Below are 19,252 nucleotides of genomic sequence, written 5' to 3'. Positions count from 1 at the left end.
GAGCTGAAAGCTGACATTTAAAATGTCACCCAAAATCTGGGCATGGTTTAAGACATGTATAGTGAGTAACGCCCATACCTCTGAGCCAAGCTCTGGGTTTGATTCCAATACATGAACTTGCGTGGTAGTGTCTCTCACTCTGGGCCAGAATGTCCGAATTCAAGACCTGACTGTCACAGAAGTATGCCACGGTATTTCAAAAGTGTCTGATGAACAAACACACAGAAGAGTAATGTTGCAGCTTCAGGAATTGTTGCCAAATGGTGGTAGTATGTCTACCTCTGAGCCCATAAGTTTTTATTCAAATCCCACAGAGGTGTTTCATAATGTGGCTGATCAAGTTGTTAAAATGAATTTAGAATTCTGATGTGATGAAGAAGGAAGAGGAGTCAGTATTGAATTTCAAAATTTAGGCCCAGGTTTACTGAAAACACAGCCATTCGTGTTGATTGGAGTCAATCTTGCACATTCTAGAGTTTCGTAAAATCATGAAGACGATGGATAAGGTGAATATTCAGGGTCTTTTCCCAAGTGTAGGGAAGTCCAAAACGAGGGGAAATAGATTTCAGATGAGATGCACAAGATATAAAAGGGACCTAAGGGGACCATTTTCATACAGAAGGTGGTATCTGTGGGCAACGAGCTGCCAGACGAAGTGGTGGAGGATGGTAGAATTGCATCATTTAAAACGCATCTGGATGGTGACATGAATTGGAAGCGTTAAGAGCAATATGGTACAAATGCTGAAAAATGAAACTAAGTTAACTTACAACATCTGGTTGGCACGAATGAGTTTGACCAGAGCGTCCGTTTCTGTGCTGAACATTTCTATGATACTTTGAGCAATTAAACATGATCTCGTTGTAATCTTATGTAATCTTCTTCACCTTTCACTTTATAACTAATCTTTTTGTCGTCTGTAAATTTGCTCACTATACTTTGTATAAATCTCATCTAAATAATTGATGTAAATGACAAGCAAAAGTGGATCCAGCAGCAATCCCTTTGGAATGCCACTGGTAACAGGCCTCCATCCAAAAGTCACCTTTCCTCCACTACTCTCTGCCTCCTGCCAATAAGCTGAAACACACACCTGCGTACAGACATAGTACACAGACACAGATAGATATATTCTGATTGATACATGGATCAAGATAACTGTGAGAAAGCGGGATAAATTTGTGAGAAACATGTCAGCCCTTATTGAACAGCAGATCAGACTTGTTGACCCAAACAGTCTAGTCCTTCACCAATTTCATACGCTCTATGGTTTACGCTATCTGAAATGGCTAACCAAGGGAGCAGTGGAGGCTGCGTTTGATAAATACTTTACTGAATGTAGCCAATGGGAATGTGGGATAGGTTTGAGGGGCTGAATGGTCTCTGTCTTTCCTATTGGTTGTGCCCTCATTTTTATAAAAATGGAAGCCGACTTGCTGTGAGGTTCATACACTTTTACAATTAAATGTTTCCCCATTTAAGATTGAGATAAGGATGTTCCTAACTCCTTAGAGTTGTACTGTCTGTGGAATTCTCATCCCCAGTGAACAGTGAAGACTGGGCCATAGAGTCCTAGAGTCCTAGTGATGTACAGCATGGAAACAGACATCTCGGTCTAACTCCATACTGACCACATATCCCAACCCAAACTAGTCCTACATGCCATATCGCTCCAAAGCCCTCCTACTGATATACCCATGCAGATGCCTTTCAAATGTTGCAGTTGTACCAGCTTCCACCACTTGCTCTCATGAATCATTCCATACACGTACCACCCTCTGCATGAAAAAGTTGCCTGTGAGGTCTCTTTTATATATTTCTCTTCTCACCCTAAACCTATGCCATCTAGTTCCGGACTCCCTTACGACAGGAAAAAAACATTTTCTGGAAATGCGAAGCAGGTCAGGCAGCATCCAATGAGCAGGAGAATCGATGTTTCGGGCATGAGGAGGGTGTGTCAAGCAGGCTAAGATAAAAGGTAGGGAGGAGGGACTTGGGGGAGGGGCGTTGGGAATGGGATAGGTGGAAGGACGTTAAGATGAGGGTGATAGGCCGGAGAGGGGGTGGGGGCGGACAGGTCGGGAAGAAGATTGCAGGTCAAGAAGGCAGTGCTGAGTCCGAGGGTTGGGACTGAGAAAAGGTGGGAGAGGGGAAATGAGAAAAAAGGAGAAATCAGCATTCATCCCTTGTAGTTGGAGGGTTCCTAGACGGAAGATGAGGAGCTCTTCCTCCAGGCGCCGTGTTGCTATGGTCTGGCGATGGAGGAGGCCAAGGACCTGAATGTCCTTGGTGGAGTGGGAGGGGGAGTTAAAGTGTTCAGCCACGGGGCGGTTGGGTTGCTTGGTGCAGGTATCCCAGATATGTTCTCTGAAACGTTCTGAAAGTAGGCGACCTGACTCCCCAATGTAGAGGAGGCCACATCGGGTGCAGCGGATGCAGTAAATGAGATGTGTGCAGGTGCAGGTTTATTTGTGACGGATATGAGAGGATCCCTTGGGGCCTTGGAGGGAAGTGAGGGGAGAGGTGTGGGCGCACGTTTGCATTTCTTGCGGTGGCAGGGGAAGGTGCCGGGAGTGCAGGTTGGGTTGGTGGGGGGTGTGGAACTGACGAGGGAGTCGCGGAGGGAGTGATCTTTCCGGAACACTGTTAGGGGAGGGCAGGGAAATATATCCCTGGTGGTGGGGTCTGTTTGGAGTTTGCGGAAATGATGAAGGATGATAAAATGTATCTTGAGGTTGTTGGGGTGGTAGGTGAGGACCAGTGGGGCTCTGTCCTGATGGCGATTGGAGGGGCGGCGTTCAAGGGCGGAGGAGCGGGAAATGGGGGAAATGTGGTGGAGAGCATTATCAATCACGTCTGAGGGGAAATTGCGGTCTTTGAAGAAGGAGGCCATCTGGGTTGTTTGGTATTGAAATTGGTCCTCCTGGGAGCAGATGCGGCGAAGGCGAAGAAATTGGGAATATGGGATGGTGTTTTTACAGGGGCAGGGTGGGAGGAGTTGTAATCTAGGTAGCTGTGGGAGTCCGTCAGTTTATAGTAAACATCCGTGTTGAATCGGTCGTCCGAGATAGAAATGGAGGGGTCTAGGCAGGAGAGGGAGGAGTCTGCGACTGTCCAGGTAAATTTGAGGTTGGGGTGAAAGGTGTTAGTAAATTTGACGAACTGTTCAACATCCTCGTGGGAGCACGAGGTAGCGCCGATACAGTCGTCGATGTAGCGGAGGAAATGGTGGGCGGGGTGATGCCAGTGTAGCTGGACTCTTCCACATATCCGATGAAGAGGCAGGCATAGCTGGGGCCCATGCGGGTGCCCATGGCTACTCCTTTGATTTGGAGAAAGTCGGAGGATTGGAAAGACAAGTTGTTCGGAGTGAGGACCAGTTCAGTCAGTCGAACGAGGGTGTCAGTGGAAGGGTACTGGTTGGCCCGGCGGGAAAGGAAGAAGCGGAGGCCTTTTGAGGCTTGAAGAAATGGCTTGGAGTCCAACATTAGCAGTTAGGTACCTACATGGAGCAGGGAATATGATGGAGTCGTACAGTTCAGACACTGTTCAAACAGACTTCATTTGGTTCAGTTTGGGGCCGGATAACGTTATTGTGTGATTCAACTCAGAGAGGGAGGAAATGCATCCTTCATGAGAAGTAACAGACTGTTGCTCCCTCTCTCTCGCTGTTCCTCTTCCCAGCAAGGTGTGTGAGCTGAAAACTTCTTAGTCGTCTTTACCACTCATGGAGGATTCCTGTCGAGGATTGATTGGAATCGCCCCACTGCCTGAAGTAAAGGCAATCCAACTAAATCCACCTGTTCCAGGACGTTATCCCATTACCAGTAGCTTGTAAGAGCAGAGTAGTTTCATAAGCTGAATGATGTTTGGAACTATCACTCATGTTTCCTTTCAACATGAGTTCAATTAATATTTGGGCACAGTTCATTCAAGTTAATGTTCTGCAGAGATTATATTTTTCCGTTTGTCATCAAACGTGTGCATGTGTCAGTATTTTTAGAGAGGGAAAGATCGACACACAGATTTGCAGTTGTCATTCATCTATTTGTCATTCATCTTTCCATCTTAGTTTGAGTAACTTTGTTTCGGTCATAAACTTGTTAATTTTAGCAGATTAAAGACTCCTGCCTAATTCGTTCCTAATCATCACACAGTGTGAGACCTATATTCCTGATCATCTCACCAACCCGGTTACATTAACATTTGCACTGAGCAGCGGAAGCGTGGGACAAGGAAATGGAATAGTGACCTGAACTATAGATCAGAGAGCCTAACGTCATTGGTGGTCATATTGTTGGAGAGCATTGAGAGGGTCAGGATTTCCATGTATTTGCAAATGCAACTGATGAAGGATAGCCAACATGGCTTTGTGCATGGGGAATAATTTCTAACAAAGTTGATTACATTTTGTGAAGAGGTGACAAAAAAATTGAAGATGACAGTGTGGTCGACGCTGTCCATATAGATTTAGCAAGGCAGTCGACAGGATCCCACATGGCAGACAAGTTAGGACGGTTAGGTCATAAATAGATCCAAGATAAGCTAGCCAATTGACGACAAAATTAGAAAGAAGGTAGGAGACAGAGGTGGCAAAGAACTGTTTTTTCAGACTGGAGATCTATGACCAGAGATGTGCCACAAAGAGCCGTACAGAATCCACTGTTTTCATTATTTATATAAACGATTTGAATGTGATTATTTGCCCGTTTATTATGTTTACACATGACATTAAAATTGGAGATGCAGTGGCCAGCAAGTTTTACCCCAGAGTTCAATGAAACCTTGGTCAGATGGGCCATGGGCCAAGGAGTGATCGATGGAGTTAAACTTAGATAAGTGTGAAGTATTGCATTTGGTAAGGTAAAATAGGGCAAGACATATACAATTAATGGTGAGGTCATGGGGAGCGTTATTGAACAAAAGAGCCCACAATCATAGATCCTTGAAAGTGAAGTCGCAGGTAGACAGGGTGGTGAAGGTGGGGTTTCATATGCTTGCCTTTATTGATCAGTACATTGAGTATGCGAGTTGGGAGATCATGTTGCGACTGGGCAGGATGTTGCTGAGGCCAGATTTAGAATACTGTGTTTAATTCAGTTCGCTCTCCTACAGGAAGGATATTGTTAAACTTGAGAGGGCACAGAAAAGATGTACAAAGATATTGCCGGGCATGAAGGGATTAGGCTACAGGGAGAGGCTGGACAGACTGGGGCTTGTTTACTCTGGAGCATCGGAGGCTGAGGCGTGACATTATAGAGGTTTATAAAATCATGAGGAACATGGATAATCTGAATAGCCAAGATATTTTTTCCCACGTTAGGGGAGTCCAAAACTATAGGACAAAGGATGTAGGTGACAGGAGAAAGATAGTAAAAGGTCAGTGTTTTCATGCAGGTTGTGTAGTGTGTATGGAATGAGCTCTCAGAGAAAGTGATGGAGGCTGTTACAGTTGCAACATTTAAAAGGCACCTGGATATGCATATTAATAGGAAGGATTTAAAGGAATTTGAGCCTAATGCTGGCAAGTAGGACTAGATCAGATTGGGATGTCTGAGTTATGTGGACAGGTCTCTGTGCTGCATGACACTGTAAGGAAGATGAGGAGAAATTCTAAAAGGACCATTTGAGTGGGAATTCTCTTCTCCAGAGGTATCTGCTGCCTCTTTGTTCACATTTATCCAAAGCAATGTTAGTTATATATTTGACAGAGAAGTGAGTCACAGATGATGGAATACAGATAGGAAAGTGGGGCTGAGACCACAAGCTGATCAGCCACAATCGTAGTGCCTAGTGGAGAAGGTTCATAGTGTCTAACGATCTAACCCTGCTCCTCTTCTGATGTTCCGTTCAGACCCACCAACTTGCTTGACACATGCGGTTGAAGGCCACTTACTGCCAAAGCTCTCCTGACTCTCTGGAATAGAGAATTCCTGACATTCACTACCCCCTGTTTGAAGAAATCACTGCCTGCTCCTACACGATGCCCTATTGATATGAGCAATAGAGGTGAATACAAGGACTTAGCAAAGAGTGACTGGCCCTGATATCAAGGCAGTCTTTAACATCAAGGAGCCTGAGCAAAATTGCACTTCATTAGAATCCATTGCAAACTCTCCAGTATTTGGAGTCATCCACAGCACAATGGAACATGTTTATCATCGGTGGACAACAATCATCTCAGCCGTGGGACATCTCTGCAGGGGATCCTCAGGGTAGCTACCTCAGCCCAGGCATCCCCAGTTTGTCAGCAGGGAATCCCTGCTGTCAGGAAGAAGGCCATTCATCCCATTGAGCCCACATCGATCAGAAGTGGGGATATTTACTGTATGTTGCACAATACTCAGAAAGCTTCGTCATCCCTGACCTCCTGATGCAGTCTGTGTCCATGTGCAACAAGACTTAGACAACGTTCAAGCTTGTGCTGTTAAACAGTCGGTAACATTCATGAAACAGAGCTGCACATTTTCACAGTAAACGGAGGAGTTCACGAAGTACCTCAATCTGGCTTCACAGGAATATGGGAAAGTCATTCAGCCCATCAAAACTACTGGACAAGAAGAGCGATAGCCCATTCAATCCCTTCTGCCTTTACACAGGAAGACAAGGAGTTTGCTCACTCCCACACATCTTTTACACGGGATCAGCAAGTGACCATTTCGCACCTGGAGACGCTTACAAAGGAAAAGGAAGAGGCCATTCAGATTGGCAAGACACTTACACAGGAACAGGAGAGTGTCAGAGATGCTTCAGCATAATAAACAAATGGAGCAGGAACTGCACAGATGGACTGTTCCATGGTATTGTTCGTGGCATCATTATTCGTAGTGCATCAGGGTTATGTTAGCATGCTTTTCTGGCAATGGGAATGAAGCTTTTTTTAACCAGTCTCAAAGGCATCTTCCGTCGCTGAGAGAGCAGACCTATGATCTCTCTGGAATTCAGCAGCTGGTGGGGAATGACTAACTGTTTCAGAATGAAGGTATTGTGGCTGTTGTCCGGATTATGGACAATGTATCATTGAGTGGAGGGTCACACGGTAACTGCGCATTACAGTGTTCAGAGTTCATTCGGAGCCTGTACCTCTCTGTTAATCGAAATGAGGTCTATGCACTGACACGTAAACTATTGGGAATCAAGCATCCTATGGAAAGTACGTAATTTCTCACCTTATCATTGGCTGCTTGGGACAAAATGAGTGTCTGTCCATAACCGTCAAGTTTCACCTTCGTATTCTCTCACAGTGCTATAGGTTAACTACATAGTTACCGCTCTCTCTCCTGTTGATGCCATCATGTCAGGATCATTATTTATGAAGTAGACTTAGTCTGTACATAATACCCCAAATGCTCTTTCAACAAAACACTACCATTGAATAAGGTATATTTACTGTGGTACGTCAAGTATTTTGCATGAAAGACCAGACTTCATTTTCAGTTATAATTACTTACTGAATTCTGTTAGTGACTTATAACCAAGAACATCCAGGTCCATTTCAACAACAGAACTTCCCAGCCTCTCACCATTTAATAAACGTAAATGAGAATCATTTTATCTGTTGTTCCCACCTGAATCATGTTCTGCCATGCGAACAGCTATTGCCCAAGAACTGATCCTTCTGAAACCCCACAAGCCTTCCACTCACAGAAAAACACTACTCTCTTCATTTTGCCCATTATCCAATTTTTGATCCATTCTGTGTGTTTCACCCCTACCTACCCAAGGACTCGAACATTCCCCACTCACCAGTGTTCAACCGTGTCAAATGTTTTCTGAAAATTCAAATCCTCTACCCCCACTGGTTGTCAATTTTCGATGTCACAACGGACAATCTCCACAAACTGCAGCAAGTTTATCAAAGATCATTTCCCTTTCCTGAATCTAGGCTGACTCTACCAAATCATATTATTTTCCAAATGTCTAGTTGTCACATTCCTTATAAAAGGTTATATGCTTTTCTTACAGCTGACATCAAACTATTTACTTTTCTTTTTGCCCTCTCCCCACTGTTTTAAATGTTTAGGTTTACAATAGCTGTTTTCCAGTCCGCAGGATCCTTTCCAGAATCTAACCAGTTTTGACGAATAGTCAGTCGTTCTTTCACTAGCTCTGTTCCCACCTCCTCAATACTCGGGGATGGAGCTCATCAGTTCCAGCAAAATGCCAATATTCAATTCGATTAGGTTTTCTAAAACATACACTTCATTAATTCTAATTTCGTGCAGCCCCTCATTTTCACCAGGGACCCTGTTCCCTCGTATTTCTGGAAGTTAATTTCTGCACCTTTTTCTGTGGAGACAGAATCAATGTATTCCTCTCAGCAGGCAGGTGGCTTCTATCAGCTAGTGATTTATCGGAGGACTGCACTCTGGTTATGTTACGCACTCCTGCCTGGAAAGGTCCAGACTCAATCCAATCCACTTCATTGTGATGGATATGTCACCCACTCTTGCCTGGAAATTTCCAGAAACAATCCAGTTCACTTCATGGTGAGTGTCAGCACAGTCCTGGAGTGAGTTTGAAGGAGGGGACACAGCTCAGTCGCCACCTCATTTTTGAAAGACGCTGGTTTCACATTTTTCACTTGGAATGGGTCCAGCTTAGACACATGTTCTTGGAAATTTCGGCAGGATCAAGCAATGCCCTGCCCCTTCCTGTGTACGGAGCTTCCCTTCTGTGTAACCTCGACTCCATGTGTTTACCATGGACCCAGAACACTCTGTAAATGCAGTGCTCATATCTCTCCCGAGTGGGGTCACCATTCCCTTGGGTCTCTCTGAATGGACGCAACAGCTGATAACACAAACCCGTGAAAAGCGTCCACAGAATATCCCTTTATCTGTAATGAGAGTAACAAGTTAAAACTTCACACACACGGTGCACCAGTTTAGTGTTGAAAATGTTTCTGTTCATAGCAGAAAAAAAACAGTTACATCTCTGCACAGTCTGACAATTACAGTTCCCTTCTCCAAAAATAATCAGTTGACAATGTGACATTCCATTTATTTTCATCTCAGTAACTATAAGGGCGGCACCAGTATTGCCGATGGAGTTGATCATCACACTCAGAAAAGAAAGACAGAGGGAATATAACTCAATTTAAATAGTGATATATCTAAATTGACATGATATTCAGGAATATGGGAAAAGGGGAAATTTTAGAATAAGCTCCCATGTTATTTCCCTTCTGGTTGCTTATCAGCAGCTCCTATGTTTGCTTTTCATTTCTCTCTCTCTCTCTTTCTCGCTGGGCATTTCTACATCCACTCAACTACCCTCCCCCTCACACATCCGACCACCCCTGATATAAATAACATTACTTCCCAGTTGCTTTCCGTTGTGATATAGGGTCACTAGATTCGAAACTTTTATCTGTTTTTCTCCTGACAGAGGCTGCCATACTTGCTTAGATTCTCCAATATTTTCAGACGCTGGGGAATTTTATTTCAGATCTCCATCATCCACAGTTCCTTGGTTTATTTAACCTTCAATTCTGTTGTTTCACGAGATGTCCGCATCACTGGCAAGGGCAGCATTTGTCATCCATCACTAATTGCCGTTAACTGCGAGACCATTTGTCAAGGCAATATGGAGCCAACCTTTTATTGGCACACTTGGTTTCTTTACCAAAGGCTATCAGTGAAATAATAAAAGAAATCCTGATGGTTTCTATTTGCTGTTTGTAAAATGAGGTTTCCTTCCGATTGCTGCCATTTGAATTTAAGTTCAATCATTGATTCTGGTAGAAATTGAAGCAATGCTTTAGAGTCATAACACGGCCAGTGACATTATTACTGTAAAAGGAGGTCCCTATTGTGAAATAACTGGAGAGTCAAGTGCAAGCTTGTGGTCAAAGTATTTGTAATTGGAAGAGTGTTCAATAAAGAACTGGAGCCATAAAATCTGAAGTTAACAAGGCGGCAGATGATTGCTTATTCAGCAAAAGCACTGGGGCAGAGCTGGAGACTGGGGATATTATAGTGGTGGGTGTAGGCAGGGTTGATAACAGAGAGAATATAGAGACATAAAACAATTCAGGGCAAAAGGAAAAAACAAGGTCTGAACAGTCTTGTTCCTTCTTAGATGTTTATGAGTGAGGATTCGGAAATTGATAGAAATGAAGTGGAATTTGTGAATGAAACTGAAGACAACAGGTTATGTATTTGTTATATATAATTAACAGAAATAGCAATAACCTTCACCATCACTAATAGAATGCACAGAAATAGGCTTACCCGAAACACCAATAATAGCGAGGATGGGATAGTAACCTACCTGAATAATCATCAGTATGGCTCGTATCCTCAACTCTAACCATGCCCAATCCTGAGAAAGCAAGTATAGACCAAAGGACAAACTACTGTCCATTGTTGTAACATTCCAGTCTAATGTTCTCAGATTCTGATCCATTGTTGGAACATTCCAGTCTAATGCTCTCAGATTCTGATCCATTGTTGGAACATTCCAGTCTGTTGTTCTAAAATTCTCTTCCTCTCCCTCTCCCTGTAGCTGCTGAGCCCAATCATCTTGAGGATGACGCTGCCGCTGATACTATGGAATAGCAGGTTGAAGGAAGCCCATTAATAATAGAAGAGGGAAATCCGCCAATGACACATTTAGTATCCATGGAGACTGACATCAATCACAGTCAATGTACAAACAGTTCCTTTCACTTACAATGCTTATAAGTCACAATAATACTTGGTCTGGTTGGAATGTCGGCATCGCTAACTATTGGGCTAATAGTATCAATCTCCATTTGTAAAGTTAGAGGTGAAGAAGAGAGATTATGCTTTCTATTCACTAGCTCGATGACCCTACTATGTTGTGGCAGGGTCGGAATTGTTGGTCTCCCAGGGCCGGCTGTGTCTGATAACCAGGCCCGCTGCATTCTTTCGTTTTATTTATTTATGTTTAACTTTGACATTTATCTTACCATCATGCAATGGCTTAGGTGAGGCTAGGCAGTTTTGAGAGGGTCCTTCAGTGGCATAGACGGTGTACATACAGTCCATTCCTTTTGTTCCTTGCAGCTGCTGCGTTGTCCTGTGGAGCGATGGTCAAACTCTCACGGAACCAGGATTCTTAGTTTTACCTTTCAGCAGGTATTGCTGGGGTCTCAGCAGGGTTAGAAGGGTGGAAATCTTTCCTAGCTGCTACACACTGTCTCTGAGATTTCTCTCAGAATTGTCTTTTTATGTTCTTTCCTCCTGGATTGGAGAACTGCATGTGAGACATATTGTTCCCTGAATTTGTAGTTTGACAAGTGTGTGTTTATAGGATGTTACCATATTGGAACAGTTAGTGTTTAGTAGGTAAACAATCTATTACTCTGATTTTTTGTGTTTTGTCAACAGTAGTTGAATGCATTGTGTTTTGCTTAATGTCGAATATTTTGACCAAGCGAATTGCATCTGAAACACAGCACCTCACACTTACCTTTAAAATAAGAAAATGTTCCGGTCAGGACGACCTTCATCATGTATTTTGAGATGCGTCTACTCAGTTCCATAACAAAAAGGACAGGTATTCACGTTTTAATTGGCTAATTACTTAATGAACAACATGTTGCAGAAACACAGGATTTAACAGCGGAATGCACCATTCTGGAGGAGTGATAGCTCTATCAGGAATTATATCGCAGAGTTAATCCACCTCACAGATCCAGCCCAGATCATATAAGCCCAGATGAGATATCTGCTCAACATGGAGCACTGTACAGACCAGGTTCAGTACAACCCAGCAATCAGTCCAGGATGGAATATAGCACAGGTCTCTCGAGTCCACTAGCTATTTGTCCAACATGTGGAGCCGTACAGTACACACCGATGCATTCATTCAGAAACACTGACGAAATGGTCTGTCCCGCATGGGGTGATATGTAGTCCAAACCAGTCTCTTGCTCTATAACGTGGACAAGGCATCTGTACAGTATGGGAATCTGTGCACTGAATGAATCTTTAAACCTGGAGCAGTTACCGTCAAAGGAACTGTTTTCACCACTCCAGAACATTGCTGAGCAACACTGTGTAGGATTTCTGCCCATAGTGAGGGGAAACTTGCAGACCATGGTGGAAGTGAAAGGATGTGCAGCTCCCATCCATTTAAAGCCCCATATGTCCACTGTGCCATGACAAGGGGATGCTGTGGGTGTGAACGTCACGGCCAGTGGGAGATGGCGGGGGAATCAGTTGAAATATCAACAAACAAAATAATTTGGGGGAAAAGATTAAAAGGGAGATTGAGAGACAATTTCATTTAAGATCACAGGTTTCAGAATGGTGAAATTAAGATATTTTGACAGCAGCCAGCAACGAAAACCTGAATTCGCAGGGATGATGGGAGAATGGGATATTGGTGTGCGTTCGAATGATGGAGAGTTTTGGGTGAGCATTTGTTATTCAGGTTTGTAACTGGGAGTGGAGTCAACAGATTCTTCAACTCATTGGGCAGAAACTAACAATAATTTATCTTAGGGCCATTTTCATTGAGTGTGACTGAGGGATTATCTGTACGAGGCTGAGTTAGTTTCCTGGTGCTATCTTATCGAACTCACCTCATTAACTACCCACCCCACCCCACGGTGTCCCTATCATTCAATACCAGCCTAAATCTCCCAACCTTCATGGCTGGAGGTAAACACCATTACTTGGATGCCCCATGGATATTCTGTGATCCCTGGCACTGGTACCATCCTTAAAAGGCCAATTGGCAAACGGTTGAGCTTTCTCAGTTTGGAGCTGCCCTGCACAGTGGTGTGAGCTCACCGCCCTGCTCAGTGCAGGATCTGCGGTCTGAAGAAATGTCCAACAATACAGGGCAGGCATCAATAACCTTCCCCATTCTGCCAGGATACGGGTCACCGTCTTCTCTCTGCTCCCGCACACTCATTGAAACCTGTTATAGCATCTACCCCCAAACAAGGCTCATGTTCTACCACTCTCACTGCTGCATACAGCAGCTTCTCTCTCTCTATCTCTCTCTCTCCACTTTGCCCGCACACTACAAACACTGTATATCTATTATAGCACCTATCCGAACAAGGCTCGTTCTCCATCACTCTCACTGCGGCACGCAGCGCCTTTCTTGTTTCTCTCTTTCTCTCTTGCCTTTCCAATACCCTCACATGGTGATAGAATATTCTGGAGAATGCCGATTATAGGATGTTCCAGAAAATATTCCAAGTAATTTCCGTTTTCAGGAAAATGTCAATGCACCAGTATGTAGCATATAAAAGGAAGGAGTAGAGATGTATGTTATTCAAATCACATACAATTAACATACATCATGAGGCTAATCAACTCTTCAAATGTGCTCTAGCATATAATAAGTTTGCGGCTTATTTGATGATTTTCTTAGCTCAATGTTGCAGGAACTTTCAGTTATTCAACCCCCTGGGTTCCTGTCACCGACCAGACGACACCCAAGCACTTTTACCCCGGTTTTCTTCAAGCGCCTGTTCGAGGGCATTTCCCATGGGGACGGACACTCCAAACAATATATTCCATCAATTGTATACTTTTATGAAATGATAAGCTCATCTTACACAGACCGACCAAAATCTACACTTATTTTATGGTTATCAGTAAGCAATAACAATTAGTGTCTGGTTATTTCACTTGTCTCACTTATTGTATTCAGCCAAAAACAGCTTCGAAACACTTGTCTCGTTATAAAACACAATTTCTAGCCGAGGACATTTTTAACCTCAGCCGTTATCTTGACTGTTATCTGAATTGTACCTTTTCCCCTTGTTATGAACGATTCTATTGCCCTTTGTCTGTGGCTGTTTCTGTCTGTAACAGTTACACAGTCTCCCACTCATTTAGTTGGATGGTTTGTGATGCAGAGGGAGGACACCAGCGCAGGTTCAATTCCCCACACTGACAGAGGTTACCATGAAGAGGACGCTCTCTCAACCTCACCCCAACGCCTTAGGTGTGCTGACCCTCAGGTTAAACCACCACGAGTGGTCTCTCTCTCATGACAGAGCAGCCCCATGTTCCTTTGGAACTCTATTCTATCACTTTTGCATTTTTAAAAAAATTACGTTACCGTTTGTTTTCCATTATGTTCCTGGATGTTTTGGATCAGTGTCATTTTGTACTACTGCCAGCATTTCCCCCACACTGCACATTCCTGACAAATAATCCTTGACTCCATTGTTATATACGAACGTTCTGTCTTTGCCTAAAGAATATTTAATATCTCTGCCTCCAATACTCTGCGGGAAGAGATTCCCAAAGTCTCACAACACTGAGAAAATAATAAATAACCTCATCAGGGGTGTGAGGTTGTTATTTTGTCTCCTTACCTGAGAAAAGATATAATTACATTGGAAGCAGTTCAATTCACGTGTTCCAGAAATGAAGGGCTTATATTATGGAGGCTTTAAACGATTATTCTTGGAATGAGAGGTGATCTTATTGAAATATGCAAGACCTTGAGGAGCATGGATCAGGTAGATATCCACTGGGTGTTTGTCTAGTCCAAACTTGTCATTGTCATAGAACATCTACAGTTTGGAATCAGGACATTCTGTCCATTGAGTCCACACTGACCCACCGAACGGCATCCCACCCAGACCTATCCCCCAACACTAATCATGTAATCCTGCATTTTCCATGACTAAACCACCTAACATACACATCCCTGAGCACAATGGTGCAATTGAGCATGGCCAATTAACTCTAACCTGCACATCCTTGGACTGTGGGAGGAAACTGGACTACAGGGAGGAAACACACACAGATACGAGGAGATTTGAAGGTTACAATTGAACTCAGCATCTTGGTGATATGGGAAGCAGTGCTAACCACGGATCCACCATGCTGCTCCGTTATGTCTATAGTTAGATGTGACTGCCTAAAGAAATCTGCCTGACTTGCTCCTATCACTGAACGTAGCCTTTATCATCGGCCATATCACCAACCTGGTTACTTTTAAATTTGTTGCAAACAGTGGAGAAGCGGTACTAGAAAAGGTAACAGTCACAACCTCCAACCACCGGAGTGAGGAGAATTCACAAAGTGGTCATTTATTCAAGTGGGAATTCTCTTTCCCAGAAGTTTGTGTTGGCTGAATCTTTATATTATATCGAGGCTGGCTTCGTGTGATTTTCCATAGACAGGTGAATCAGGGATAATGGTGCATGGACAGAAAAGTGCAGCTGAAAGCACAATGAGATGAACCATGATCTACTTTACTGGTGGAGTAGTGTCAAAGGGCCGAATGGCCCACTCGTGTCCCTCAGCCCTATGCTCTGATGTTCCATTCAGCCCTTCGGACCTGCTACACAGGAGCAGATCGAGGTCAATCCGATGGTTAGGCCTTGTTTCGAAAATTTACTTGTAGAATCCAGGCTGGCCAAGCTCCACTTTCCTGCTACCCCCTCGTATCTTTCAACTCGCTTATATGTCCAAAACCAATCCACCCCCTCTATAAATACATTCAGTGACGCACCTTCCACAAATCTCTGGGTTCAGGAATTCCAGAAAATCACTACCTTCTGAAAGATGACATTTCTTTATATGTCAGTTTGAAACCGATATCCCTTATTCTGTATCAATGTCCCGAAGTGAGACACTCTGCCCAGGTGTGGAACCACATTCTCAACAAATACTTAGTCAAGCCCCCTCTGTATCTTGCCCATTTCAGCAATGTCACACTCATTCATTTCAAGCACAATGAATAATTGCCTCACCATTTTAGATGTACTCAATAATACAACCCTCTCATCCCAGAAACGCACTTAACGTACCAATCTAGTTACTTTCTGCATCAGCATGATGACTTTATGTTTCACGCACAGGAACACTCCAATCCTTTTTTACTGCCCTTTTGGTTAAACTCCTTTTCATTAAATAACAGCCTACCTTTTATTTGTCAGTGTCATCCTCAAACTCGGATGTGTATTGCACTCAGCTCCCTCCTTCAGGCTCTCAGTATAGATGTAAATAACTGAAGCCATTGGACTGATATTGGTGCTACTCCAGAAGATATGTCTTTATCATAACGATCAATGAAGCCTGACTCTCCAATTTCTACGTGATAACCATCCGTCATCCCATGTTATCCATCATACTATGAGTATCTGTCTGGTGGAAGATTCTTTACTATGTGATACCTTGTGGAAAATCTCTGGAAAGCCTCATGTCTACCATTTCCCCTTTATCAGGTCCACTTGTTACATTCTCAGGGATCACCAGAAAAAACTTTGCATGATTTTACAGGGCAAAATAGAGTTTCCCTTTTACAAAACCATGCCGACTCTGCCTGAAGCTTTTCTAAATGCCCTGCAATTTCTTCCTTAATAACAGACTGTCTCAGATTCCCAGCAATAATGGTGAGGCTAAATGTGTCCTGCTTTCTGTCTCGCTCCATCCTTTGAAAACAGGCACCATATTGGAGCTTCACGAGTTTCACTGGAACAGCAGTGCTAACCACTGCGCCACCATGCCGTACAGCGCGATGATTGGTGAGAATACGTTTTGAAATTGGGGTTATTCAGTGCAAAGGTAAAGAGGTGTTTTCAATAAAGTTTATTCCAAAAAGGAAACTTTCCGGAGTGAAATGTGAGTGGGAGGTGTAAAACAGCATGAAGGGAGATGCCGAATCACACTGAAACCAGAGGCAAAGTGACAGCACAAACGGAGCTTGATGCTAAAGCAGGGAAGGTCGACTTAATTAAAGAACTTCAGTTCCAGAGGGTAGGGACCATAATGTGAGAGAATGTGCTCTGTAATTGGAGAGGGAGAACCTGGAATCAGAAAGTGGAACGTGAGGGCTACAGATGCTGCAAATCAGAGCTGAAAAATGTATTGCTGAAAAAGCGCAGCAGGTCAGCCAGCATCCAACGAGCAGGCAATTCGACGATTCGCGCATAAGCCCTTCTTCAGGATTCCTGAATAATCCTGAAGAAGGGCTTATGCCCGAAACGTCGATTCTCATGCTCCTTGGATGCTGCCTGACCTGCATCTGAAAGGGGAGACAAGCAGGGTAGAGGATGGAGCAGCAATGGCAGAGGTTTCAAGGTGTCATTTAGGAAGCACAATTGAAATTCATGCCTCGCATCTGCTTCTGCTCCCTGCAATAAATGTCCTAAATCTGGGCACACACTGATGCCCGTTAATGTGTCATTAAATAGTATTCTTCACAGACTTTGTGAACCACGGGTGGCTCATCTTCTGTCGAGTCCTTCTTTTCGAACAGAAACAATAATTTATGAGCAGTATTGGATATCTGCTTGAATGTCGACCCATGTATACACACTGACCTTCCTCTGGGTGTAATTCCACATCACGACTCAGACCAGATGTGAGACAGAAATCCGCAATTTAGATGTGTGGTTCTATTCAATCATTCAGAGGGAACTTCTGCATGTGGCTGAACATATGATCAGCGGAGACTGACTTAATCACACCTCCCAGGTGAAGCAACATTTCGCTTGTACTCTTTCAATCCAGTCTCCTGTCATTGCTGCTCACAATGCACTCTCCTTTACACTGGTGAGACCAAACAGAGACTGCACTGAGGAATATTCCCAAGCTTTCCGGAGGAATAACCCTGACCTTCGCACTGCGTCCCATTTCAATAACCTTCCTTGCTCTCATGCTGACATTTCGGTCCTGAGCTGCTGCAATGTTCCAGCGAAGCACAACCCAAGTTCGAGTAACACCTCACGTTACGCATTGTACGTTACAGCCCGTAGAAGTTAACAGTCATTTCCATAACTTCACAGTCTGAACCCATTATGGCTGTTCTCCATTATTCATACATTCTGCTTCCTCGTTTCCCTATGACCTTGTCTATATCTTGTTTATACTGCACTCAGTAGAGAGAAAAACCATTTCTCCCATTCACAGTTTAATATACACCCAATTTACATCTGTTTCGCTTTCAAAAGCCCCTCCTCTGTGACATTGCACCTCCACATGTTATTTTCCCATCATCCCTCGTCCACTTTTGTCAAGGGATTAAAACGTCCTTTCCAATTCTGAACAAGGGTCAATCTGGACTTGATACACTACCTCTGTTTCTCTGTCTTCACAGATGCTGCCAGACCTGCTGAGTTTCTCCAGCAATTTCTGGTTTTTAACAGCTTGAAAGACGTGTATCAAAGCTGCTCAAACGTCCTGTCCAATATGGAGCACTATACACTGGGATGTGAACAATAACGCAAAGTGTACAAATTCATTGGTTCTAAAATTAAGCAATATTGGCATCATTGACACTACAAAGTTCTTAATCAAGGCCATGGAGAGAAACAGTTACAATGTTAAAACCGAAAGTGGCACGATTGGACTGAAACGGTTCTGATGAATATCAGAATTGGAATCGTTACAGTGTGGAAGCAGGCCCTTCGGCCCAACAAGTCCACACCAATCCTGTGAAGACTAAACCAACCAGACACATTCCTCTATCCTATATTTACCCCTGACTAATGGACATAACTTGCACATCCCTGAACACTATAGGCAGTTCAGCAAGGTCAATAACCTGCACATTTTTGGATTGTGGGAGGGAACTGGAGCACACGGAAAAAAGAATTGGCACAGACACAGGGAAAATGTGCACGACAGTTGCCAGACGATGGAATCGGACCTGGGTCCTCACTGCTGTGAGGCAGCAACACTAATCACTGAGCCACCGTGCTGCCCCAGAAAATATTCAGGGGTTTTCAGAAACATGACAAGCAAGAGGTATGAGAATATTAAAATGGAAGTGTTACCACATAAGTAAACAGAGTAGGTCACGGGGTGATGGGTGAATGGGTCTCGGTGTGAACTGGTGTGACAGCTGAATTGCATTGCAGAAATTGCAGCTCAAACCTGGAAATTCATGTGGTCCTGTAGATCACAGCTGGACAGAAGGAGAATTGTATTCAGTTACAACCTGTAACGTTTTGTCCAGTCTAATCTTTCAGTCTATTATTCCCATTATTGGATCGATGTTTCATTGACGATTGTGGGTGACAATACTAGGGTCAGAACCACGTGTACGTAAAACTGATGACAATCCATTTAAAGCTATCACACTGACTACTGTACTTACATTCAAAACAGCTAGACTAATATCTGATAGAGAAAGCAACATGATTACAAATCAAACAGATCAGATCGAAGCTCTGCAGTCCTGCCACATCCAGTCAGAAATCGAGTTGAACCATGGAACAACTGACGAGAGAAAAGGACTCCACAAATATTATTTGAAAACAATGTTCATTCGAATTAGGGCGTCGCTTACTAGGTCA

This window comes from Chiloscyllium punctatum, chromosome 14 (assembly GCF_047496795.1).
Source record: "Chiloscyllium punctatum isolate Juve2018m chromosome 14, sChiPun1.3, whole genome shotgun sequence".
Taxonomy (NCBI): Eukaryota; Metazoa; Chordata; class Chondrichthyes; order Orectolobiformes; family Hemiscylliidae; genus Chiloscyllium; species Chiloscyllium punctatum.
Note: the sequence above shows the minus strand (reverse complement) of the source record.